General features: G+C 39.0%; 1 protein-coding gene across 5 annotated transcripts in view; it reads left to right on the top strand.

The window, feature by feature from the left end:
- Positions 1-27,008, top strand: part of RARB (retinoic acid receptor beta) — a 546,477-nt gene that overhangs the window by 59,413 nt on the left and 460,056 nt on the right. The window contains exon 1 of one of the 5 annotated variants that reach the window (XM_075212346.1): positions 4,348-4,368. The exons of the other annotated variants lie outside the window; for them this stretch is intronic. The gene's annotated coding sequence lies outside the window, so the exon portion shown is untranslated. Of the gene's footprint in view, positions 1-4,347; positions 4,369-27,008 lie in introns of those variants that run through there. 5 annotated transcript variants of the gene reach the window in all.

Raw genomic sequence — 27,008 nt, forward strand, 5'->3', positions numbered from 1 at the left:
GTGTAATGTACAGGTGTACACCTCCACTTCAGTAAGTGTCTCAACGCAGAGGCTTTGCATGGCCATTTGCAAGAGTGAGGTCCATGATCAGACTAGCCTGCCGGCAAATGTAAAATCTTTGCATTGAAGTCCTGCCTCCACCAGTCACTTTTTTCCATCCTCTTAATTGAATACACTTTTTCCATATTTTCTCTTAATAGTCTTTGTTGGACCCCGATCTATGTTTTAAATAAGTCATAAGAGTAATAGAACATTTGAGTCTTTGTCTCATGTGTCACATTTGTACATTTTAATCTAATAACATTTGTTTTTTACATGTAAGAGACGCGATTTGCGCTGCACATACAAATCCTTCCTGGTTCATAAATGACCCTTAGGGGCATATTCAATTGTTGGCGTTACACTGAAAAGTAACGTGGCGCGTGCACTATTACCATCATTACGGTAATAGAGCGCGTAAATACCGTTATTACGGTACCTTTCACGCTGGATTTCAGCTCGCGGCTCAGGGAGCTGCGAGCTGAAATCCGGCTTAGTATTACCATAATAACAGTAATAGTTTTTACGCCGCGGAAAACGGCCACAATTGAATATGCCCCTTATTGTGTTTTAAGATAGAGTATCTTTTTAATGTGATTGTATCGATACTATCATCATCATCACCATTTATTTATATAGCGCCACTGATTCCGCAGCGCTGTACAGAGAACTCATTCACATCAATCTCTGCCCCATTGGAGCTTACAGTCTAAATTCCCGAACATACACACACAAACACATACATACAGACAGACAGTTTTCATTTGAAAAGATAAGACAAATGCTCTATCTACTCCTTTAAAAAGAGAAAGAGCTTTGCTTGCTGTCATATGTGAAGAAATGTATGTTAAAGGTATAACCTCTAATGATATGCAGCACAAAGGCAGTTTTGTGAAGTTCCATGCTTATTTTTAAGCACATACATCCCATTTTTCACGGTTAGTCCATTGATTTTTGCACCAAGATGGTAGCGTCTGTGGGAGTGCAATACTATGCACAAATTGGGAATGTTCCTTGCTGAATATTAGCTATTATTGTTATTATCCTTTTATTTATAAATATACATTGAGATTATCATAATACATATAGATTACATACAATGAAAGAGGTTTGTGGTGGTAGAGAATGCGATGATGGTAAATAGACTTGAATATCTTTGGCATCCACATCTATGGTTAAAATAAGTTATACTAGCAGAAAAATCTTTAATAAAATAGTGTTAGAGAACAGTAAAATAAAAGGATTTAGTTGTAAAGACAATAAATGGAAGAAATGCTTTCTCTATTTAAAGGAGTAAATAGGCGTGCACACTTAATACACTGTATTTTTATGTGTGTGTGTGTATTCTAGGACTTGTACCTTTTTGAATTTTCCTGAAGCATGTTGAGTTCAGCACAGTTCCTGTCTGCAGGCAATCCCTTGCAAATTGTATGTATATAGAAATGGTAGTTCATTGCACAAACTGACATTAATGCAGCATTCCTAAATTTCTCTGCTTCCACTTTTTTGTATAGATAACCTGGCTTCTGCCACTCCATTACTGGAACGACAACACCTACTTCCGAATTCACTACCACAGTTTTTGCAGGCCTTTGATGATCCCCATAAGGCAGCCACAGCCAAAGCTGTCATTTCTAATCTACACCAAGGACAGTTCTCTTTGTCTATACTACGCTAACCCCCATGCATTTCATGCCCGTCACAAACATCTTAAAGAGGAAGGGCTTGGCCTTGCTAAAGCTGGGTACACACTACAGAATTTTCCACCAACTTTTTATGCCGATCGATTTTACATGCGATCGATGGTCCGATCGCTCGATCCATGGACTGCATACACACTAACCTTGTTTTAGAAGATAGAGGGAAGAGCTGACGTCCCTTTAGTGACTTTTTTACAGCCATGTTGTCGTGAGCAATGATTGCAATTTTGTACACATCAGTCGGAAGTTTATACACACTACACAACGGAAACGAGATTGGAACGAAAATATTTAACGGTAATATTTAAGTCTGTCCATTTGGACAGACTTTCGACCATCGTGTCGCTACACACACTGACCCGACATTTTAACGAGTGGTCGTATGTCGGCTGGTTGAGCCAATTATTGTACAAAAACCCTGTAGTGTGACCTAGCTTTAGTGTCAACCCCTGTGGATCAACTACCTAAGTCCACTTGCCAAGATCCTTCACTGTTATGAACACGTACAGATCCAACTCTTGTTTCCTAATCGGACTTTATCTGCTCTAGCCCTCTTTAACTTTGGCTTTATGGGCAACTTTTCACCAAGCCAGAAAATGAATTGATTCTGCTGGAGACAATTGATTGCTCTCCAATTACCCCAGCACCTGTGCTTGTTGAGAGAATTCCTCTTCATTTGTAGATCTCTACAGGACATAAAGAATTAAGCAGTTTGGATGTTGTCCAGTAATCGGTTTCCTATTGTTATTAATATGCGATGGTTGACCCTGCATAATCTTGGCATAGACTAGATCCGGAAGACGATGTCCTTCACATCACTACACTACACCTAAGTGCACACCGACATTGTTGGATATATTTTCAGTGGTGTTTACTTCATTCTGGCAACTTACCTGGAGCATCTAAATGTCTTTAATAAAAAGCAGGCCAAACTGGAACTGGATGAACTGCAAGATGTATTCAGCTCTGCACAGTAGCATTTGCACTAGGTTTATATCGGACCTACATCAGATACACTTAAGCTGGGTACACAACTATGCCATCTTAATTCAGATTTCTGTAATGATTTCACCAACAATTGAAAGTCCTGACGAGCATACCGATTCATGCGTACACATCTACACAGTTTATCATCAGATTTGTAATCTTCATTTCTCATAATTATCTGCTGAAAAGATCGGTAGTCTGTACATACTCTACAGATGCCGGCCTAAACTGCTGGTCTTCCACATTTGCCCAACAAAGTTCCATCATTTATCAGGATTTTTAGGAAGTTTAGAAAACCAAATCAACAGATGGCATGTGTTTTGGTAAGATAAAATATGGTCGGGGGAGTGTGCACACTCTTGCAGTATCTCAACAAACGGTCTTGAATCGTGTAATCTGCACGATAATGGCATAGGTGTGTAGCCAGCTTTACTCCCAACTTTTTAAACTTTTGTTTTAATAGCGAAGTATGCATTTACTATTAGGTTGGAATAACGGACAAAAAAAATTCTTATATTTAGCAAATATAAAACTCCTTGAGTGTACATAATAAGAAATTATAATGTAGCTAAATATGCTTACAAAGTAATAATATTTGAACATTCAATGAACAAAACCACCTTTCAGCTTCAGAGGTGAATTCGCAATCATCCAATCAGAAGTGGCTAGCTTGCACTGGTGAATGTCATCAGCATGTATTTGCATCACCACTAGGCACCCACAATTAATAAAATGAAACCACAATAAAGTTTCTTATATCAGCCACTTATTCTTATAAATATATTCACAATGAATGGATAGTACAAAATAAAATATATCTTAGTCAGCAAGATGATCTTATAATGGTAAGTTCCAATAGGTGAAATACGTGTTTAAGCTATAAGATGCACACTTTTACCTTAAGCACTTCTTTCCCCTATTGTGTGTGTTTTTGTGGTTTCATTCCCCTTGGTGGAAGTGTACATCCTGATTTTGATTACAATTTACACTTTTTGATTTCACCGTATAAATAGAATTATACTATATTATATTATTTTGCTTTTTTCTTTTGTTTTCTATGTTTACACAAAAATTTGGAGAAACTTCATTGATATACTGGATCAACGAACAATCAGAAGGATCTTTTGGGGATTTAAAAGTATAACACTGTTCGGCTATTTAAGACTTGAAAAACAATTATTTTTGGGACTTACCATTTATGACATCATCTTGCTTCCTAAGATATTTATTCTTCTGTACTATCCAGAGTGAATATGTTTTTAAGAATAAGGACCTGATATAAGAGTTTTATTATTTTGTTCTGTTATACAAGTTTTTGTTGGGCTTGGCAAAATTCTTTAGGCTGCTCTCTTTCTGTCATTTGTGCTTGTAAGTTTTTTTGTTTTTTTTTACCAATTTCTATTTAACCCGCAATTAGTAAGACTACTGACAGGTGTATATGTGTCTCTGCAGATTTTATGTTACGCAAATTGATGTATGTTCAACTTAATAACAGGCCCATATGCTCCACACAAAGGTGTAAAAATACTCTTTTCAAGTGAATACCATTTAATTCCTTGGGCACATCATTTCACCTGAAAGATTGCAGCTGTATCCTGTTAAGATAAGAGCACTAGAAGACTGGCCAACCGCTACAGAAAAAGTAAAGGAAATTCAGTGATCATTGATTTTGCTAATTAATAGTGATGGTTCATAATCAAATAATCAAGACTAATTTCACATATTCAAACATAATTTCAAACACTCTGCCATGATTCAATCAGAACGCTCCCACAGGCCTGAAGACCTACAGGCCAGAACTGTGGTCATGGTGCTTGGTCTGTGACAGGCGGGCCCTGCCAGTGTGCCATGTAGCGATGTAACTTCTCAAGTGGGAAGATCACTGCACCACTGATAGACACTTTTGCTAGTTATTATAGTTCTATATATGAATTTGTTTTTTTACAGTAAAAGTTGCAGTATCTACAGTCTATAGCTCATATTCTGACCTACAGTAACTGGAAATACCCATTTCAAAGCTTTCTACTCACCTGTTGTCAAATCACCACAATTAAACAGGTGTAGTGGTTAACTGTAAAAGTTCTGTCTCTGTCCACAGTGATTTTAAAGTGACTGGGAGGGAAAATACATAAGGGCGCACATTTCATCTGCAGTCAGAGAGCCTGTTCTTTTATATTAACCATCATAACTCTTCTCAAATCTGCATATGGCTCATAGAGTCATATAGTATATACCTTTTACCCTTCACTTAAAGTTTTGTAAGTAAATAAACTCCTCTCTCAAGAAACTGTGGGCCCAGGACCAAAATTTTTCAGAGAGGCCATAATTCTTATGGACGCCGCTGTGGTGGTCCATCCTGATGCGACTCAGCCTTTTATCCAAGAGTTGGATACTGCGGAAACAGCTGTATGGGTCATTATCTCTCAGAGGCAAGAGGACAAGCTATCTGTGCACCCATGTGCTTTCTCTCCAAAGAAGCTTTGGCCTGCGGAGCATATTTATTCAGTAGATGACAGAAAACTTCTAGCTGTCCGTATAGCACTCAAAGGCGTAAATGAATTAAGCAGCAGATTCTACAAGTCGCCGATATCCGGCGACTTTGCAGGAGAAATTCAAAACAGCAATGGCTTTCAAGGCAAAACTTGCCTTGAATGCCATCGTCATTTAAAATTTCCGCTGAAAAGTCGTGGAATATTGAAGACTTGCAGTCCGCTGCTTAATTCATTTACCCCAAGGAGTGGGGACATGTACTAAATGGTGCACAAACCCCCATTAATATTTATACAGATCATAGCAATCTAGAATATCTGAACATTGAATGAAAGTTGAACTCCTATCTTGGCAGATGGGTCCTCTTCTTTACAAGATTTAACTTTATCTAAAGCAAAATAAAAATACATAAGGGCTGAGCTCAATTCACTGAGCTCAATTCTTCCCTAAGGTACACAACCGATATTCTACTCCACATGTAACCAGATGGGTGTTAGACCTGTCACTGCTGTCTGTTTGTTTCCCTCACACACCTTACAATTTCCAGTTCTTTGACAGCATCCTAATGCAATGATGGACGATTATATTGGTTTCAACTGGTTTCCCTTTATTATTGGTATCAAGTGATAAAATCTATATTTGTTTGCTGTCTGTAATAATATACCTTGTAATCGGCTCAGACATCAATAGTATTGTGCGATCTGTAGCTTAATATGTACAGAGATGATCCACTTAGCCTATGCAAAGTATAAACATGGCTCATACATGTCTACATATGCACAGGTATGAGTGAGCGTCTGTGGTCGTTTTAGGCACACCCCTTAAGTGGTCTGTTTAACACCCCTTTAGCCCCAGAGAGTTTCTTTATTTGCTGATTGTGCCCATTTTGTAAGCACTCAATTCTGTATTTTATTCTCATGCAAACTATTTGTATGTGTTTTTATTTTAAATGCACAATGAATTTAAATAGGTCATGTTTTTTAGGACTCAAATATTGAGACATCTAAATGTAATCCAGACTCTGAATTCTTTTGTATCACCAAATTGCACAGTTTCTATAATTTAATACTACATTGGGTTCTGCCTTAGCGTATACTTTAACTGCTAGTAAAACATATTTTCTTTTGTTGTACTTCTTTGACAAGACAATGTGACATGGCACATTGGATCTTTCAATCAAACCACAAGCCCACAAAGCTGCAGAAGTGACTGTGAAAGTGCTTTTTGCAGGGCATTATCTTGCCTAGCATCTGACAATAATAGTCAAGGAATCTGAACCTTCATCTTGCACAAAGTCAAAATGGGCCATAAGCTCTGATCCCAAATGGGAATAATATGTTGATGAATTCTCTCTCTCATCAGCTGCCAATCGCTTTCATTTTCATTGACATTTGTTTCTTCCCCATATCTTATTTGCCTCATTAAGGACCATATGTCAGTATCTTTTCTAGTTTCACATTGCAAACAACATTCACTTGTACAATTGCATTACTTTACAGACAATTAAGAGTTCCATTTGTGCAAGGTATAGTGTGATGACGCTTACCGGATTTCTCTACTGCACAGAGACAGTTTGCAAATAGTAATGAGACACAGGAAAATAGAAATGTAATACAATGCGGGTGTTATCAACAGTGGAGTTCTCTTGCCAAGATGACAGCAGTGCTGTTGGCGAGCATTTGGTTGCCGTAATTAATGTGTAGAGATGACAGATCCATTGGCATTTAACGTGGGTGGGTTTTCAAAGCTTTGCAAAATTGATAGCAGTTTTACTCCAATGTATAAAAAGCAATCTAGGTCAGATTGATGAAGGCACTATACAATGCATGGAAAATAAATAATAAAGGCATGATGACCCATTTAATCATTTACATGCATGACAAAAATAATACTGTATATTTAAATATATCTTCCTCCTTATACTGCATATAAGTATTTCATAGTAAAACAGAATCTATATTTTAAATGTGTTTTGAAGCATTGGTCTGAAAGGCTCATGGCAACAGATTCCTGTATAATTTTTGCATTACAAGTTTGGAATGTAATACCATTCTTTTATAATGCAGGCACAATTCAAAATTCAGGAAGAGATATTGAGTCGGGCTGGTACAAAGCTCCTGATAACACTGACAGAGATACCTTTGGTAATGAGTAAAAGATGACAGAACAATTAATGGAATGGAAGACAAACTCCTATTTATCAAAATCAGTCCCCTCATTAGACACCTGAAGATATGGCACGTCAACACTTGGTTCATAAATGTGTTAATGAACCTGTGAAAGCAAGTAATGAAAAACAAGATAAAACATTAAACACATTAAAGAGTTGGTGATAATGGATGATGAGTTCTCGATTTTACAGACACATTGCACAGTGGTTGATAAAATGCTGAGGGTATTACATTAAAAGGATTTTAAGATTTTATTCAAAATATGTATGCATTAAGGATTACATTTCTCTGGATCAATGTACCTGTAGGGCATGTAGAGATGTCATTATGATGTATTACTCTGAGAATGCAGAGTGACCAAGTTCGTTTCAGGAGGTGACTCTTCTAGGTTTGTATGAATGACATTCAGTAATTCAGCCATACATTCCACCACGGAACACATTATTATAATTAGTTTGTAAAGGAGGACACACATGGTGAGAGTCGGTCAGGCAAATGTGTTCAAATTAACATTGCATTATGTTTGGGCCAGAAGCAATCTTTCTGGCAGCTCAAGATCTGACCAGGATGGATCACAGAAACTGGTAATCTGGAACCTATAGTTGGTCATTGCACTGGCATGTGTTTGAAATCATTAGACATGTTCAATGTATAGGAACAGTAAAATGTGGCAGTTTGGGGACTGTTACAGCACACTAGGTGGTAAATTTACTAAAGCTTCTAAAAAGTGTATTGCCCATAGCACCCAATCAGTTTTTGATATTATTAATCTACTATCATCATCATCATTTATTTATATAGCGCCACTAATTCTACAGCACTGTACAGAGAACTCATTCACATCAGTCCCTGCCCCATTGGAGCTTACAGTCTAAATTCCCTACTATAGACACACACTCACACACAGATAGAGAGAGACTTGGGTCAATTTTGATAGTAGCCAATTAACCTACCAGTATGTTTTTGGAGTGTGGGAGGAAACTGGAGCACCCGGAGGAAACCCACGCAAACACAGGGAGAATATTCAGACTCCACACAGATAAGGCCATGGTCGGGAATCGAACTCATGACCCCAGTGCTGTGAGGTAGAAGTGCTAACCACTAGGCCACTGTGAAGGTGTTGCCCATAGTAGCCAATCACAGTCTAGCTTTTATTGTCTATAATCTACTTCGTTCCAGACAATGAAAGCTAGACTGTGATTGGCTACTATGGGCAACACCTTCACTTTTCTTTTAAGAAACTCTAGTAAATCTACTTGTAGATCTTTGCAGGTGTATACACCTGGGTGACAGCTGTTTATTGGCTTTAAAGCACAGAATGAAGACATATTAACAATTTGCTGTAATTTGTACAGCTATTTATGTACTGCAACCTCCTCACCGGCCTCCCCCACTCCCATCTCTCCCCCCTCTGCTCTATACTCAATGCGGCCGCGAGACTCATCTTCCTCTCACGCCGCTCCTCCTCGGCCTCCCCTCTCTGCCTTGCCTTACACTGGCTCCCCTTCCCCTACAGAATCCTTTTCAAACTCCTCACCACCACTTACAAGGCCCTCTCCAACTCTACTGCCCCTTATATCTCTAGCCCCCTCTCCATTCACTTTACTGCCCGCTCCCTGCGCTCGGCCAACGATCAACGCCTCTCCTCAACCCTTATCACCTCTTCCCACTCCAGAATCCAAGACTTTTCCTGCGCTGCCCCCCTTCACTGGAATGAACTCCCTCGTTCCATCCGTCTCTCTGCTACTCTGTGCTCCTTCAAACGTGCGCTGAAAACCCACCTCTTCCTCAAAGCATACCAACCATCCACATAACCCCGCCACTTGCTCTCAACGCGCTCTCCCCCTTACCTTTCTGGCTCCCCCTGTGCCTGTTCTGTTCTCCCTCCCTTAGGATGTAAGCTCACTTGAGCAGGGCCCTCTTCCCTCATGTCTCCCTACCTGTTCTTCTGCTCCGTTTTTTGCATCAGCCTGCCTGGAGTTTCTGAAGTATTGGTATTTTTGTTTATTGTTTTGTACTGTTTCACCCTGTATAGTCGACTGTTTTGTACTGTGTACGCCACAAGGTTTCCGCGGCGCCTAACAAATAAAGGATAATAATAATAATAATGTATGTCCGTATGTAGAAAGAATGGGTTCTGATTGTTTGTGTACATGTAATTCTAATAATACTCTTGTGTTAAGATAAAGACATAAATAGAAAAGTTTTACTGTTCTGCCAATGCTTAACAAGTGTTAATGACGGGTAACATATGGCTCAACATGCTTGTCTTCTAATTAGTATCATCAAATGTGTCTCTGTTTTTATTAGGAAGTTTAGTTTAATACGGCCTAAAGCATTGTAATTGCTTACTATATTTTTGTGATGGAATCTGTTTAATGTTTTTCTTTGATATCCTTTATTGCTTGCAGCACATGTGACCACACACTGTGCAATTACGCTGTACTGATCCTATTTGTGTGTATAAATACAAAGAACACCAATTATGCTTGACTGATCCATCTGTCTGTCCATATTTATGATGTAAGTCTTCTACATTGCAGTGTAACTGTTCAACAGGTAATGTTAAGGCACATAACCACTAGATATATTATGGTGATGATCTCATGTAAACAATTGTTTGAATATGGTGAAAATAATGGCAAATATAAAACAGCAAATAGCATTCAGAGGCTGCACTCATGATCCTAAAATGGTTTGTGTGTCTCGATGTTGATCTAAAAGGAGATATGAGACGAGAGCAGGAAATCACTCACTATCAAATGAATAAGATAAAGACCTGTGAGTGTGTCCCTGCTCTCCTCTCAAAATATAACATAATATTTCATTCTGTTTGTGAAGGCCCTTCGGGTTCATTTACACCAGTGTTTTGTCTTTCTTCCCGCTGTTGTGTTTTGAACACAGTGCACATGGAGGGAAGTGGAACTGAATTTCAATAAGCCCTATGATGACACAAAAGTTCATAAAGCATCAAAACAAAGAAATAAGATGCTTGGGTAAACAAGCCCTAACATCTCAGAAATACAGGGAATACCTTAGTTAGACATTGTTAAGTTAGATAGAATGATTTTTAAGGAGAACCTGTTACCAGGGTGAATATTTCCTTTATATGGGTTTATTATGTCATTCTCTGTAACCCTATTTGCCTGGAAAAAGCATTTAACAGAGTATGCTCTCTAAGCACTATGCTTTCTTGGGTTACCTTGTTCCATACTGTATAGCAGGAGAGCTCCGAGATATAGTGGGAATCAGTTCAGGAGAGAGCATAGTACAGTTATGGCCAAAAGTTTTTAGAATGACACACATTATTTTTCACAAATTCTGCTGCCTCAGTTTTTTTGATGGCAATTTGCATATACTCCAATGTCATGAAGAGTGATCAGATGGATTGCAATTCATTTCAAAGTCCCTCTTTGCCATGGCAATGAACTTTATTCCAAAAAAACAACATTTCCACTGCATTTCAGCATTTCATTGCAGCAGGAAATAAAAAATGAGGAGGACTTAGTGCACATTTTAGATTCTTCATGGGAGACCACAGAGGAGATCCTCAAAACTTATTTAACTTGCTAATCAAAGCAGTCTTCAGGAAAACATTTCAGAGGCCAGTAGTTGCTAATGACACTGTCACCACTTTGTAAACAATGAGTGGCATGAGGAGGGTGTTAAGGGCAGAGTAGTGCGAGATCCTCTACTGTTACAGGTAGTGAGCAACCAGAATGTATTTAGCAGAACTCAGAGTCAGGCAGGGATCAGGAGTAGAGAAGAGGGCGGAATCCTTTAAACAAGACGGGTCAGGACAGGTAGAGATATGAGAGCAAATCCATTTAACAAGGCCAAGAGTCAGGAGTGGCAAAGACATCAATTCCTATAAACAATCCAGGTCAAACATTGATAGCAAATCCGGTCAGGATACAAGGCACACTAGGTCAAGCAGGAACTATCACCAGCATTGGTATGCTGCCAGGAAGAGGTTTATAAAGGCAGCAGCACCAATCAGAACTGCAGGATGATTAGCTGCATAATTGTGGTCAGTGATTACTCACCTGAGGCTGCCAGACTGAGAGCTAAATTGTCACGAGCCGCAGCTCATTCCTTGCAGGCTGTATGCGTCCCGGTCATCATAGCAACGCTTTCGCCTTCCATGTCCTAGCCGTCGCCAATGCAATGGTCGGGCCCCTTCAGTGCCGCATCCTGGCAACTGGCAGCCGGGCACATGCGCAATCTTGGGGACATTTATTAGTAGCCTCCTATGGAGGCAATTACAGTTTTTGGCTGGTATATTCCCATTTGACCATGTGTATATTTAAGGCAGGGAGGGCTTAGCATTCCTGCTGGTTATAGATTCTGTTTCACACATTTCCTTACCTGCTCCTTGTCCTTATCGATACTCTGCCTGTAATTCTGATTGATTCTTGCTGTGACCCCTGCTTGTGTATCAGATTGCAGCTAGTTGCCTGATACCATTATGTCTCCTGTATTTCAGTTTCTTTTCCCATCTCCTGCGCTACAGTTTTTGTACATAAGCTCCCACTATGCTAAGTTTAAGATCTGGGGGCATCCGAGTACCTATGAGCAGTGGTGTGATTTAAATAAATTAACAACCGGTTCTCTGCCCTAATGACCATTTAAAGCAGGGGTCCTCAAACTTTTTTAACAGGGGGCCAGTTCACTGTCCCTCAGACCGTTGGAGGGCCGGACTATAGTAAAAACAAAAACTATGATCCAGCGCTTCAGCCAGCCAGCCAATCGGCGGCCGCCGCCGCCCCCTCTCCCTCTTCCACCAATGACCTTCTCATGTAAAAAAAAATGACAGACAGGCAGCGGCGGCATAAACACCCGGCAGCAAAGCTGGATTAAGGCTTTGGGGGGCCCGGGGCACTTAGGGGCCCCTCTGTCTTAAGATCTAAAATTAAGGGCATAGTGACACATCCTGCATTACATCACCTACAGCCCACAGTATGACACTTACAGCTCTCCCAGAGGGCTCGCTTAGGTTGTCTGCATAGGAAAAATCATTGTTTCCACAAACTAAAATACTGTACATTAAAACAATCATCAAAACACCACATTAAAATGGGTATTGACACCACACATTAAAACTAGCAATGATATCACACATTAAAAATACCATTGATAACGTACACTAAAACTAGCAATGATACCGCACGCTAAAACTAGCAATGATACCGCACTTTAAAAATAAAATTTATAATGCACATTAAAACTAGCAATGAATACCGCAAATTAAAATACCATTGATAATGCATCATTGGGCATGGCCAGGCCACCCTCCTACAGACAAAAAAACGGCATTGTTGTGTACACCATTGAACGGTCACCAAAAATTGGGATTATCCCACTAGAATCACAACATTTCACAGACTTTGCTGCTCTCTCCTACTTGTTCTTTTCACTTTCACCACTTGTGCTGCAGGTTTCTTTAGTTGCGGCTTGTCTGGATCCTGGAATGTTAGGGGCCCTATTTGGAAAAAAAAATGGGTACATTTAGAAAATTACAGCCACCCCCGGCGTTAAATCAGTACCACCCATTATTAATAATTAGACCTTCCTCCAGCCCCAACATTAAAATAATAGTATTCACATTTAATAAATAAACCTATTTCTCTCCCTACAAACAGCCCCAGCAATAAATTAATAGTATTTACATTTCAGAAATATACCTATTTCCCGCAACCGTCACTGCCATTAAATAATTCATAGGCACATTTAATAAAGAGACCTCATTCTCCCCAAACCACCCCATCTTAAATTAATTGTCCCCACTATTCTGTCTCTCTCTCCCCCCCCCCCTTTTTCCTCATGCTGTTTCTCTCACCCTTTTTTTCTTATACTGTGCCTTTCTCCCCCCTTTTTTCCCATGCTGTGCCTCTCCCCCTTTTTCCTTACTGTGCTTCTCTTCTCCCCCTTTTTCCTCCATACTGTGCCTTTCTTCTACCCCTTTTTCCTCTATACTGTGCCTTTCTTCTACCCTTTTTTCCTCTATACTGTGCCTTTCTTCTAACCCTTTTTCCTCTATACTGTCCCTTACTTCTACCCCTTTTTCCTCCATACTGTGCCTCTTTAAACCTTTTTTCCTCCATACTGTGCCTCTTCTACCCCTTTTTCCTCCATACTGTGCCTCTTCTACCCCTTTTTCCTCCATACTGTGCCTCTTCTACCCCTTTTTCCTCCATACTGTGCCTCTTCTATCCCTTTTTCCTCCATACTGTGCCTCTTCTATCCCTTTTTCCTCCATACTGTGCCTCTTCTACCCCTTTTTCCTCCATACTGTGCCTCTTCTACCCCTTTTTCCTCCATGCTGTGCCTCTTCTACCCCTTTTTCCTCCATGCTGTGCCTCTTCTACCCCTTTTTCCTCCATGCTGTGCCTCTTCTACCCCTTTTTCCTCCATGCTGTGCCTCTTCTACCCCTTTTTCCTCCATGCTGTGCCTCTTCTACCCCTTTTTCCTCCATGCTGTGCCTCTTCTACCCCTTTTTCCTCCATGCTGTGCCTCTTCTACCCCTTTTTCCTCCATGCTGTGCCTCTTCTACCCCTTTTTCCTCCATGCTGTGCCTCTTCTACCCCTTTTTCCTCCATGCTGTGCCTCTTCTACCCCTTTTTCCTCCATGCTGTGCCTCTTCTACCCCTTTTTCCTCCATGCTGTGCCTCTTCTACCGCTTTTCCTCCATGCTGTGCCTCTTCTACCCTTTTCCTCCATACTGTGCCTTTTTGCGTTATTCCCTTTTTTTTTTTTTTACTTTCCTTTATATTAGCTTTTCTTTTCTTCTCCTCTCTTCTGTCTTTTCTTTTCTTGCTTCCTCTCCGCGCTGCTCCTCATTGAATGACAGGCGTGACTTGATGACGTCACGCCTGTCATTCAGTATCAACAGTGCAGAGAGGAAGGAGGAGGGACGCCAGCGCCGCGGTGAGGTGAGTAGTGTATCTTTTTTTTTTTTTTTACTACCCAACTCCCCCCACCAACGAAGGGAGCCCCGAAAGCCCCCCCTGCCGACACCTCCGCCGCCATTAAAAAAAAAAAAAAAAAAGAAAGAATAATAATAATAAAAAAAAAAAGCCCCTTAATCCGGCTATGCCCGGCGGGCCAGATAAATGTCCTCAGTGGGCCGCATGTGGCCGTAGTTTGAGGACCCCTGATTTAAAGTATACAAAAATATATACCGAAAGGTATTCTAATATTTCAAGCATTTAATACTCAAATAAGAAAAATAAAAGCTACACACAAAACTAGATTGCTATAAGAAAGAGTTTTAAAATGTTAAAGAAAAAATATTAAAGAATACCTTACCTGAAAAAAAATCTGTTATTTAATATTATATTCATATTATGCCACAGTAATGCCCCCAGTTCATATTATGCCACAGTAATGCACCCAGTTCATATTATGCCACAGTAATGCACCCAGTTCATATTATACCACAGTAATGCCCCTCTTCATCACACTCTGCCATGCAGCCTTCCTTTGCCCCTCAAAACACTGCCATGCAGCCTTCCTTTGCTCCCCTTTCACACTCTGCCATGCTGCCTTCCTTGTGCTCCCCTTTCACAGTGTGCCATGCTGCTTTCCTTGTGCTCCCCTTTCACAGTGTGCCATGCTGCCTTCCTTGTGCTCCCCTTTCACACTCTGCCATGCTGCCTTCCTTGTGCTCCCCTTTCACACTCTGCCATGCTGCCTTCTTTTGCTCCCCTTTCACAGTCTGCCATGCTGCCTTCCTTTGCTTCCCCTTGCTCCGTTCCTTCACTTACCTTTTCTATTTGCTTCTTTCTTCTCTTCTCTTCTGTCTTCTTGCTTGCCGCCAACTCCTCTCTGCGCTGCTCCTCACTGAATGTCGGGCTTAACGTGATGACGTCACACCCGACATTCAGTGCGGATGGAGCAGTGAGACGGAGGTGCCAACGCAGCGGAGAGGTGAGTTGAGGTGAGTTTTTGTTTTTTTTCAAGGAGCCTGCTCCCCCACCAACGCAATGGGTGGACTCAGCCTGTAGTCACCAGTTCGCCAAACTGAGACTAAAATTAGGTATCGATTCTGCCAAAAAGGTGAGAACTGGCTAAATCCCACCACTGCCCGTGAGCATAACTAGTTCTACGGGAAAGGGGGCTACTAAAGGTGAAGACCTCTTCCTTCTGTTCTGGGAGTTCTGTCAGTACCGTCAGCCATAACATGAATGAAGCTTGTAACTATTTGCCTAGCAACCAGCTGAATCATTGAACCGCAGGAATGATCCTACACATAGTAGTAGCAGTAATTGCACAGATGATAGATCAAACAAACAAACAAACAGGAAAGCTCCTATTTCTTAACAGTGGGACAATTGGTGGCATTTACTTCACAGAATACTTCTCATAAGTACTGAGTATAATTGAAAGTCTTACTAACTCCATCTCTTTCTTGCTCCAGTGACAGTAATTACTCCATTGACTTCAATGAAAGTACTTTACCCATAGAAATCAATTGTTATTGTCTAATCTCTGTTATATTCTGCGTTAATATTGCCTTAGACACAGCGCATACTTTTATAAATAAGAGAAATGTATGTCTTTATGCAGTATATTCTGCAGTTCAGGGCCGTGATTAAATAAACCAAAGTAAATGTATTAAAAAAAATGTAACTTAAGATAAATAGCTTGCTGATACCTTTTATTTATATTCAGTTATTTTAAGTGTATATTATATGTACTGTGTATCTTTTCATACATACTGTCCTTGCATCCCTCAGTTATTCAGCGTTAGTAGTGCCTAACTTTCTTAAACCACTTGTTTTCATGCACCTTTATGTGCGGTTTGTAATCAAAATGAATGAACGGCTAATATATTAAGTGGTGGTTTATATGCCTGACAGGTGAAACAGCTGAAACCACATGGTGGAGGGGTGGTGGTGGTACACCTAGAGAGCACCACCCCTATGCTGAGTAGCACTGGGCCTCTCCTTGTACCCATGGCCACTGGGCACCAGGGTAATACTGTGAAAATATAATGCAAACTCTTAACATGCTGGATGGATGTCAGGCTTGTTTGTGTTAAATATAAAGAAAGAAAGAAAAGAAAATATTCCCGAGCTCAGCTTGCTTAGCATTGCACCCCCCCACCTAGAAAGTACAGTGTAGCACTGGGCTGTTGCGTGCCATGGTAATACTGTGAAAGTATAGTGCATGCTCTTGTAGTACTACAAGTGCCATCATGCCCCTGAGTATTTTTGCATTCTGACGCTTGTAGAACTAAAGGTGCCAGCATGACACATGGGTAATGCTGTGTTATTATAAATGAAAAGGTTGGCGTGTATGCCATTTAAAACTGTATGCAACGTTAGTTAGTAACAAATGCAAACATAGATCATTTGGTGCAAGGAAAATGAGCGGAGATTTCAGTCATAATATCAATGCAAGGTGTCTCTGCGGACGTTCTGGATTTGAATCTCCCCCAATGTGTTTTTATCATATGTGTGTGTTTCACATGTCAGATCTAGTGATCCCTAGTCACCATCTGGGCCTACCACCCCATCACTTTTTCTAAAATAACTTTGCCCCATCTTACATTTAACTTGTTTCATCCACTTTAACATTATTAAGTGATACAGTCTGTGCAGTATTAAGAAATATATTTGGTTATGATTCCAAGGTAAAGCAGTTTTGCCAGTTACTTGTTACATTACCACTGACTAATCTCAGCACCATTGGAGTGCAATTATTTTCTGAGGTGATCTATTTCTATACTAAACTGAGCAGTTTTTATTATTTTAAAGTATTTAAGATGCTTCGTCTACAATGCAGCTAGAATCCTCAGGTAAATTCTTTAAACCTAAAGTTGCAATCCTGAAATAAAACTCCCAGAATTCACATAATTATTACATTGATAGCTTATGCAGGATTTCTCATCCCTGCCTGGGATGCCTCCCAGGTATTGATTGCGAATGATGAATGCAGCTTGCTATTAATTACACTGCCAAAGCTAGAAAGCAGTTCGGATCCTGTGGTTCTCTACCACTTTCCTTTGATGAATTGCCAAAGGGGACCTTAGCACATGAGTTTTAACTGATAATACTTAGCATTTTGGAGCATGAGATGCATGTAAATTGCCCTCTAAAATATTCAGTGCTCTGCTTTCATTTATTTGTCCTGAAGAAATGGAGTGAATTCGCCCTGAATAGTAAATGGCAGCCATTTTTGGCCCATTCTGTAATGTGTTGTATATTGAGTACTTGGTTCACTGTGAAAATAAATATTGTTGTAATAGATGGTAGATACATTGCAATGTTATGTTTGTTTTAACATTTATTTTATTTTTAAAGAAGTAATCATTAGATAGTAAATGCATTAGAAACAAAAAGGCCGTGAATAAAGTCCTGCATACAGGACTGACATTTTATTTTTAAATTGGTAAAGAGAAGCAGAACTGTATCAAGAATGACCATTTGTATCTTGTGTGACACAATCACCCTTCCAAAGACTCACATATGATAACTTCTTGCTTGTTCCTTGCTTTTTAGTTGTCAGGAATGAAAAGTAGTTCACAACATAAGTTTTCACACACTTTCTTGAAACCCTAATGCTACATTAACAGACCAAATCCCTAGTCACCGGCTAACTTGTATATCATCAGTCACTCTGCATAATGATCAACTCAGACTTAAATACTTTACACCCCCTCCCCCCAGCTTGATGGACAGGTGAGACTACCAACTGGTCTTTATAGAGGAGATTTCTTCAGGTGCTCTGTTTGATTAGTCTCACTGCAGACACACCCTGTCGGCTGCTGTTTGCTGTGGAAAAAGATACCTATCACTATTATTATTATTACCATTTATTTATATAGGGCCACTAATTCCGCAGCGCTGTACAGAGAACTCACTCACATCAGTTCCTGCCCCATTGGAGCTTACAGTCTAAATTCCCTAACATACACACACAGACAGACACACAGACTAGGGTCAATTTGTTAGCAGCCAATTAACCTACCAGTATGTTTTTGGAGTGTGGGAGGAAACCAGGAGCACCCGGAGGAAACCCACGCAAACACGGGGAGAACATACAAACTCCACACAGATAAGGCCATGGTCGGGAATTGAACTCATGACCCCATTGCTCTAAGGCAGAAGTGCTAACCACTTAGCCACCATGCTGACCTTAAACCACATCAAGATATGTAAGTTAAATCACACTGTATACTATTATTTTGTCACACATAGAGTATGGCCTTCACCTGTATATCTTTAAGCTAGGTGCACGACTATACAAATGTGTAGCCCTATCTGCCATGCAGACTGTCAGCTAAATTCCTAACTTTTATCTTAGAGGTCTGTGGCAATCTACTACCTTTATCACGCTTGATAGAACCAAAAATAAAATGCCCAAAATATAGCTTTATAATAACAATATTTATTTTTTAGATTGTACCAAATCCTAGTGTATTGAATAGTGAGTCAAACGGTATGCAAAGTATCTAGATAGTAATGTAAGCACATTTAGGTCCGTGCACATGGATAACAAGTTGGAAAAAGCAAGTATATGACATTGCTTACAATGCTGTTACTCAATTTTAGTGACAGAATTTTGCATCCCAAAATGTACACTATTTATGTTAACTACATTTTTAAAAGGGCTGTACTGGAAATTTGGAAAGCTGTGTCCACATAGAAAACAAAATTGAGTTTCTTGTTGTTTAAACCTCACATTTGAGATTGGTTGTTTATACCGTCCCTATATGTAACACAGTGTCATGTAAGTTGATGACTTTTGTATTTCAACAGTTATGGACTTGCATAATATTTAGTTGTGATTCTTAATGGACTAAAGAGCAACAGTTTGCAAAATGTGCAATAATTCATGATTTTCCAAACCAGCAGTTTATTAGGGTAATTTAATTCAAAGGAGGCTTTTAGCCAGTCTCAGGCTTCCAGAAGTGGCTGTATTACTTTTGTAAGTGAATTGGCTGATTGATGGTCATGTTGTAATGATGGTACTGTATCATCATGTCTTAGTATGCTTCCTGTTAATGCCATCAGGCTTATAGAATCATGCATTTTTAAGAAAATGTTTTTTAATTTTTTTTTGATATGTCATCATTACTAACTTATGGCTTAAAGGGAACTTTTAATGATAAATATTTTTGCATTAATTACCCTGCTGAGTGCCTCTAGGATTCACGTATTTTGTTTCCTGAATATCTTACTAGCTGTAAATAGTTAGCAACTTCAGCACAAGCTAAAACTTTGCTTCCCCGAAACAATTACTATTTATTTTTCAAAAATCAAGTCTGCCATTCACGGAAGCTGATAAAAAATATCTTGTTTCCATACATAATTAAAATGCTGAAACTAAACCAAAGTTTGTCCCATGTTACGTAGAAATTAAAGGCTTCTGCTAGGTTGAAACCATTGTATATCCCATTATATTTAAGAACTGTAGCCTTCCTCACGCTAGCTAGAAACTGTAGCCTCCCTCACACTAGCTGGAAATGTAGCCTCCCCCTTGCTAGCTAGTAACCATAGTCTGCCCCATGCCAGCTAGAATTCATAGCCCACCCCATGTGAAATACAACTCATAGCCTGCCCCATGTTAACTGGAAACAATAGCCTCCCCCATGCTAACATGAAACTATGGCGTACACCGTGCTAAACAGTCTCTGATGTAGGAATTGTCCTGTCAGCCATAGGGAAAGCAGTGAAAGACACATTATTTAATGACATTTTAAAGTGTAATTTATTTTACAACGACACCAAATGATACAAGTTCAATTGCAAGCAAAATTTGTATATACAGGGCAGCACAATGGCCTAGTGCTTAGCACTTCTGCCTCACAGCGCTGGGGTCAGGCGTTCAATTCCCGACCATGGCCTTATCTGTGAGGAGTTTGTATGTTCTCCCTGTGTTTGCGTGGGTTTCCTCCGGGTGCTCCGGTTTCCTCCCACACTCCAAAAACATACTAGTAGGTTAATTGGCTGCAATCAAAATTGACCCTAGTCTCTCCCTCTATGTCTGTCTGTGTGTGAATGTGTGTCTATATTAGGGAATTTAGACTGTAAGCTCCAATGGGGCAGGGACTGATGTGAGTGAGTTCTCTGTACAGCGCTGCGGAATTAGTGGCGCTATATAAATAAAGGATGATGATGACATCATCATCATCATGACACTGAATGCTTATGTTTCGGAAATAAGCTGTGAAGCTGTTTTCACTCCAGCATGGGCACTTTGCAAATACAGAGAAGACGTGTGATAAAAAATGAGAAACAAGCATTGTTTATATATTTTGCAAAGCATCTGTTACATAGGCATATTCGTTTAAATATCTTTCATTAGTATCCTCCCCTAACTTTCACTGGTTCTAAAAAGATACAAAACTGCATACTTCTCAAGGACAAAGAAAGAATGCTTCAACATTAGGACATTTATAAAGCCGCTGAATTAATTTTAATCTTTAGTACAAGTTGACTTCACAAGCCACAATCAACCTAGAGGGCCTGAGTCATTAAGGAGAGCAAAGCATGAAAAAGGAGTAACTTTGCACCTGGGCAAAATAATGTTGCTTTGGAGGGGAGGTAAATTTAAAATGTAGGGACATACTTATAGTTGGGATAGGGCATGCCCTAGATTAACTTTAAATTTCAGTGTAAAAATAAAGCTGTCAAGTATTTGTGTGCTACATTAAAAAAAAGACAGTATTTAACTTATGTGAAAATAATAAACTGATTTGCACCCTTTGCATTGTAACATGGTTTCCCCCGGAGAGCATTTAATCCTTCCTTCCCTTACTTTTCTTAATGACTCAGGCCCAGAGTGTGCAGAAGTGTAAAATAATTAGTGGGCGGCAGCTGAAAACTGCATAGTTGAAAGAAATCCATCGCTCTGTTCAATATTTTAATTTATATTTTAGGAAATGTTTCTTTGTTGAGCTGTAATAATATTTTATTGGGGGGGTAAGGGGTATGAAAAAGAGAGAGGGGAGTTGGAAAGGGGGATGAAACAATTCAAGCAAAATTAGTACAATGTCAAGACAACTCTCAGCCATTGCCACAAGAAAAGCGACAGTTATCCCATCTCATCATTAGTATAGATTTTCATTAATTGCTAATTGATTCAGATTTCTATATGGTAGGGCATCTGAAATATACATTTTTTTTTTTGTTTTGAGCTCAAAATAATGTCTATACATTTTCTAGAGAAAAATGTATATACAAAAAAAAAATCACAGTTCAAATGACGGGTAAAAGCATCAGAAATCAAACACAAGTGCACATCAAACCAAAAATACATTAAATTTGTTTTTAACCGTGGTATGACATGTCTAAGCTTTAGTGCAGGGATGGGAAACAGCAGATAATTGTAGCCCAAGATTCAGTCTGAAACCAGAATGCACAATAATTGTAAATGAAGCAGAATACATAGCATTTACTATACTGACGAGTCGTAGGTGACATAGAAATGAATATTAAGTTGCAGCAATCAATAGCAGCTTTACTAAAGTAATTGCAGTAATATTAGGGATGAAGATTAATTATCTATGTACTTATCTGACTTATGCTGATCATCTAGCTCTGTGCTATAGACAATGACACTTAATCAGGGGGGAAGAAACAGAATTTGAATATTTGCAATCAATAGTCTCCAAATCGAAACTATTTGCACTTTAGCCCTGATTTTAGATATATGACGGTGGATGGGGGACTGTCCAGTGCTGGGTGGTTGTCGCACAAGCAGCTATCAGGATATGTCCTGTTACGTATTTATTGTATACCAGGAAGTCTGGAGAGAAATGATGGAGTAATGCAAGTTCAGGGGTCAGAACAATGTCGGGACAGATTACTTGGAGCAGTAAATTGGTAACCTCTGACCATAATGGTTTAATTACTGGGCAATCCCAAACTATGTGAAGCAGGATATCTTCTCTTCCACAGTTCCTTCGGCAGTATTTAGACTTGGCAGGACATATCTTACAGAGTTTGGAGGGAGTCAGATAGTCTGTAAATCAATTTGGTTAATGCTTCTACATGGTTCATGCTTTAAGAAATGCAGTGGCTGTTAGTGAAGACACTTTACCAATCACTTTCTGAAAGGGTTATATTTAATTCAGCTTCCCAAATACGCTGGTTCTGGAATTAATTTGATTGTTAAGGGGATATTATACATTTATACCAAGATCATATGCCCCCTTTGTGTATCTGAGAAATTGTTTTGTGAGAACCAAAGACAACAATACAGTCCTTTGAATGAGATTTTTACCAGTGTTGTATTTGTAGGTATTTGAAAAAGTCATCATTTATGGATTAAATTAACCATGAGAGTCGGGGGAAGGGGGGTTGGGCATCAGGACTGTCCTGATATTACATGTGTCACTTTTGTGTGTAACATTTTATTGCATTGGTTATTGTGTGCCCTGAAATGCAATTTCCTACAGAAGAGGAAATGGAAGGTGCAAAGAGTATAGGGACGAGAATTGGTCTCCAGGACCTTACAGGTAATGGAGAATTCAAGAGCTTTTGTGGGGTGGAAAGCTGTGTGCCCTCCCACAAGGCAGGGAGCGCCCCAGTAAATACACCATTTCCACCCCTTTATCTCATTTAAATAATTCCGTACCACCCTTGACTGGTGCAAGCTTGCAAATCCATCCAGACTTCGCAATCTTGCCCCAAACAACCATTCACTTGCACGCAAATCTAGGTGCACAGATTTGTAATATTGCTGGTCATAACTGACCTTTACTGTTCTGCAGTTCAAATTCCCCTCCACTCTGATGTGAAATGTGTCAGAAGCAGCAGAAATTTGGAATTGGAAGAGCTAGTCTGAATGCTGTATATGTTGGTTAAACAACTATATTAAATGTTGTTTGTGTCTCTCTCTCTCTCAATGCTAAAGCTGAGATCTATTACCCTTACAAAATTATATTAAAGTGGTCCTGTCACAAATATATAATGGAACATTAAATAGATCCACACGCATGCTTTTTCTGCAATTCAGGACAAATGGAAGTATGCCACGAATTGCCTTTACTCAGCCTGTACTTTTAATGTTAGATTTTTCAGAAGTGTGTGACAGTTTCACTTTAATGTCTATGGCAATGCTAGACAAATACCAGGAGCTAGGTAGGCAAATATTTACTGCTAATGTCTATCTTTTGGGAGCCATTTTTATTGAGGTCCGTGGAATCAAATCTTTCCTGACTCCTTAAAAAATCCTGCTGGCTCATAAACTTGACTACGAACTCCTTAGATCAGGTTAATATGCCATATCCACGGGTATACCATGCTGTAATAAACACATACTTATAAGTGACTTTTAGATGGGGTATGGTTAGAGATCTGTGAATTCTATTTAGGTTTAGGTTTTTCCGCTATTGTTGGAGTGAAATGGCAAATTTCCAAGCAGCTCACACCATTTGATTATATTAAGTACAGAAACATGATTATATATCCAGAGAAGAAATGGCTAGAAATCGACGGATACTGTCTCTATGTATATTATGTTCTTGTGTGTGTGATAATATTTTCACATTAAGTCGGCTTTGGGATGTACATTGTCACCAGGCAATGTGCGTGCACATTCCAGTGTTTAGGAAAGCATTTTCCCATTAGATGATCACATCCAAAGGACACTGCTGCCTTTGTTTGTAAAGCCCATATATTCTATTATTAAGTATGAAGCACAATAGCAGCCAGAACTTCAACAAGAACTGTTAATGAGCTAATAGAAAAGGCTGTTTTCTCTAGGAAAGCAAAGGATAGACTAAGCACAAGTCTCACGCATCTATGGCTTTGTTTCAGTTTGCCACAGTGTTAATTTATTTGTATTTTACAACTAATGAAATAAAATATTTTTTTCCTTTTACAAAAAAGGGCAAATGTTATCTTCATGAATTTGAAATATTCCATTATTGTAATGAAAAAAATGGTGCAGTTTGAGATTGAATGTAGTTCTTATAATATGAGCTGTTTTTATGTGCATACATTGAATGTATTGGGTAATTTGGGGTTATTGGCTCTTCTGACTCTTATGGAAGATATTCTGAGCCATAAAACATGTTATTGTGGAATACTCCGCATATGAATTGTAAATATTTTAAAGCAAGTATCATATACTTTCCTTGTCATGCTATAATATTTATGTCAAGGACATTAGACATTTGTCTAATTGTTGTGTTTTTATTTAGATATTTGCAATCCAGAAACAATTTTCAAGTCCTTAAATAAATATTTTACTTCATAACATATATGCCCTGTAAAGTAACAATGTTGAATACCAGGTTTACTAGTGATGCTACTGCAGGCTATTTTGTCTACTTTCCATGAGAAAATGACATAGCTATTTATTTATGCACTACTCACTGTCACCAAAGTTCTGGTGACCTATGTCTGTTCATCATTTCAACTTCATTTGAATTACAGCTTGCTTATAGTTTAGTTTGTGATTAGTTCCAGTGTGGTAGGGGTTTCTGATAGTGTAAATTTGTTTAATCTGTTTCCAAATGTTTTTTAGTAATTTTGGACGAATAGTTTTTAAAAGGTGGTGAAGCTTTTTTTGTGAACAGGCATCTTAACACATTTCTTTGTAGTTGCAATATTGCGATAGTACGAGTAGATACATTTATGAATTGGGGATAGGGTAACGGTTAAAAATGGGTTTTTGGAAGCACTTATAGGTAATGAAACATCAATGGTTGATTCTACCTATAATAATTTAGCCACAAATGTGGGCTAAAGTTACCAACTAGACATATTTCCTTTACAGCTACAGTAGTTGTTGAAATTTAAAAGAACTGACTAGTGGCGTATGGTGGGTTTATATTAGCTTTTTTTTTATTGTATTTAATCACTATAAACAATAATAATCACCATTTTGTGGGCTGAACTGGTATTCATGAGAAATGCATCAGTGCAATTCGACCATAGCTGTTTGGATCCTGGGATTTGTCATCTCTGTTGTAAACTATACAGTATATTTTGTCCCCAAAAATATGCTGGTATTTTAGAAATGCACATACATATTTCTCAGTGAGTTGCAAGGGTTGAGGTCCTGATATGCCAGTCGGGTGATGAGGGATTATGGCAAAAATCTTAAATTCGTTTTCCGTTACTGTGTCTCACTTCTGCACAATGCAAATCCCATCTTACAAGTCTAGTAAAAATGCATGACAGATTTTGAATGTTATTGCTTGTTTTACATTAGCGCCATCAGCACTAATTACATATTGATTGCTTGGTGACCAAATTAGCCCACTTTTCAGTTTAGCTACTGTGAAATCCATACTACAGTCACAATATAAACATAAAGTACCCTCTAGTATTCAGTGGTAAATTGTGAGGTCCATTTCAGAGGCTAATGTCTACATTTTGTCAGCAGCCACACATGGTTACTGGCCAAGTGATAGACAAAAGCAGCAGTAATCAAGGGGAAGCAGTGACAAGTATGCTTGATAAGATGACCTAGACAAACTCTTTGAAAATTTATGTACCTTATGTTTTTCGTGACGTATGGATGTTTTTTTATTTATGACTGTTCTGGCTACAATTCTACTGCATCTGATAAATAACATTTGTACATTACATAGACATGCATTATTATATTTACGATGTTAAATATTTGTTGTCATGTTTGTGTTGTTTTAAGAAAGTTATTGTTTATTATATATGTGAATCTTTCTGCCCTGCCTGTAATTTCCCAACAATGTTTGCCGATCATGTTAAAAATAAATTAAATAAAGCATAGTTTGTGTGTACAACTAAAGGGTTAGAGTGCCAGTAAAATGTTATTTATTAAGCATATTCACAGCTTATTTCAGGTTTCTAGTCAATGACCAAATCTATTTTACTGTCACAATTGTATTTAATTGCAAATGTTTCAAAAGTACAGTATTATCAGCCTGGTTTAGTGTCCGACCTTGTCATATTATTTCTTGATGGTGCATACTGGTAGATTAATTGGCTGCTAACAAATTGACCCTAGTCTGTGTCTGTCTGTCTGTGTGTGTGTGTATTAGGGAATTTAGACTGTAAGCCCCAATGGGGCAGGGACTCATGTCAGTAAGTTCTCTTTACAGCGCTGCGGAATTAGTGGCACTATATAAATTGATGATGATGTGTGCTCGGAGGTATTGATGGAAAAAACAGATTTCATATTGTACTTTCACAAATTCTCCCTGCCTGTTGTTTTTCAAACTCAAAGTCTTGGTTCTCGTTATAGTCCAGAAATCATCATAATCATCACCATTTATTTATATTGCGCCACTTATTCCGCAGTGCTGTACAGAGAACTCACTCACATCAGTCCCTGCCCCATTGGAGCTTACAGTCTAAATTCCCTAATATACACACACAGACAGAGACAGAGACACAGACAGACAGAAATGTTGCATTCCTCAAATTATGCTTTAAGAAGAACTCCACACAACACTAAATTAGGTGCAGTTCAGCATGTTAAGGCGAGAGTTGTACTTATGGTATGGTGTGGTGTTCCACCAAGGGTCCTGAAACCTTTAATGATCCAAAACCAGTGTTGTCAATTCACCTGTGAACTTCCCAACAACAACGGATCATGTTGACTATGTCTGTATGTGCTTTAAGTTGATGCCACGTGAGCTGTCTGATTAATATTTGCATTAAGCAGGTGTACATA

This window comes from Mixophyes fleayi, chromosome 5 (genome assembly GCF_038048845.1).
Source record: "Mixophyes fleayi isolate aMixFle1 chromosome 5, aMixFle1.hap1, whole genome shotgun sequence".
NCBI lineage: Eukaryota > Metazoa > Chordata > Amphibia > Anura > Limnodynastidae > Mixophyes > Mixophyes fleayi.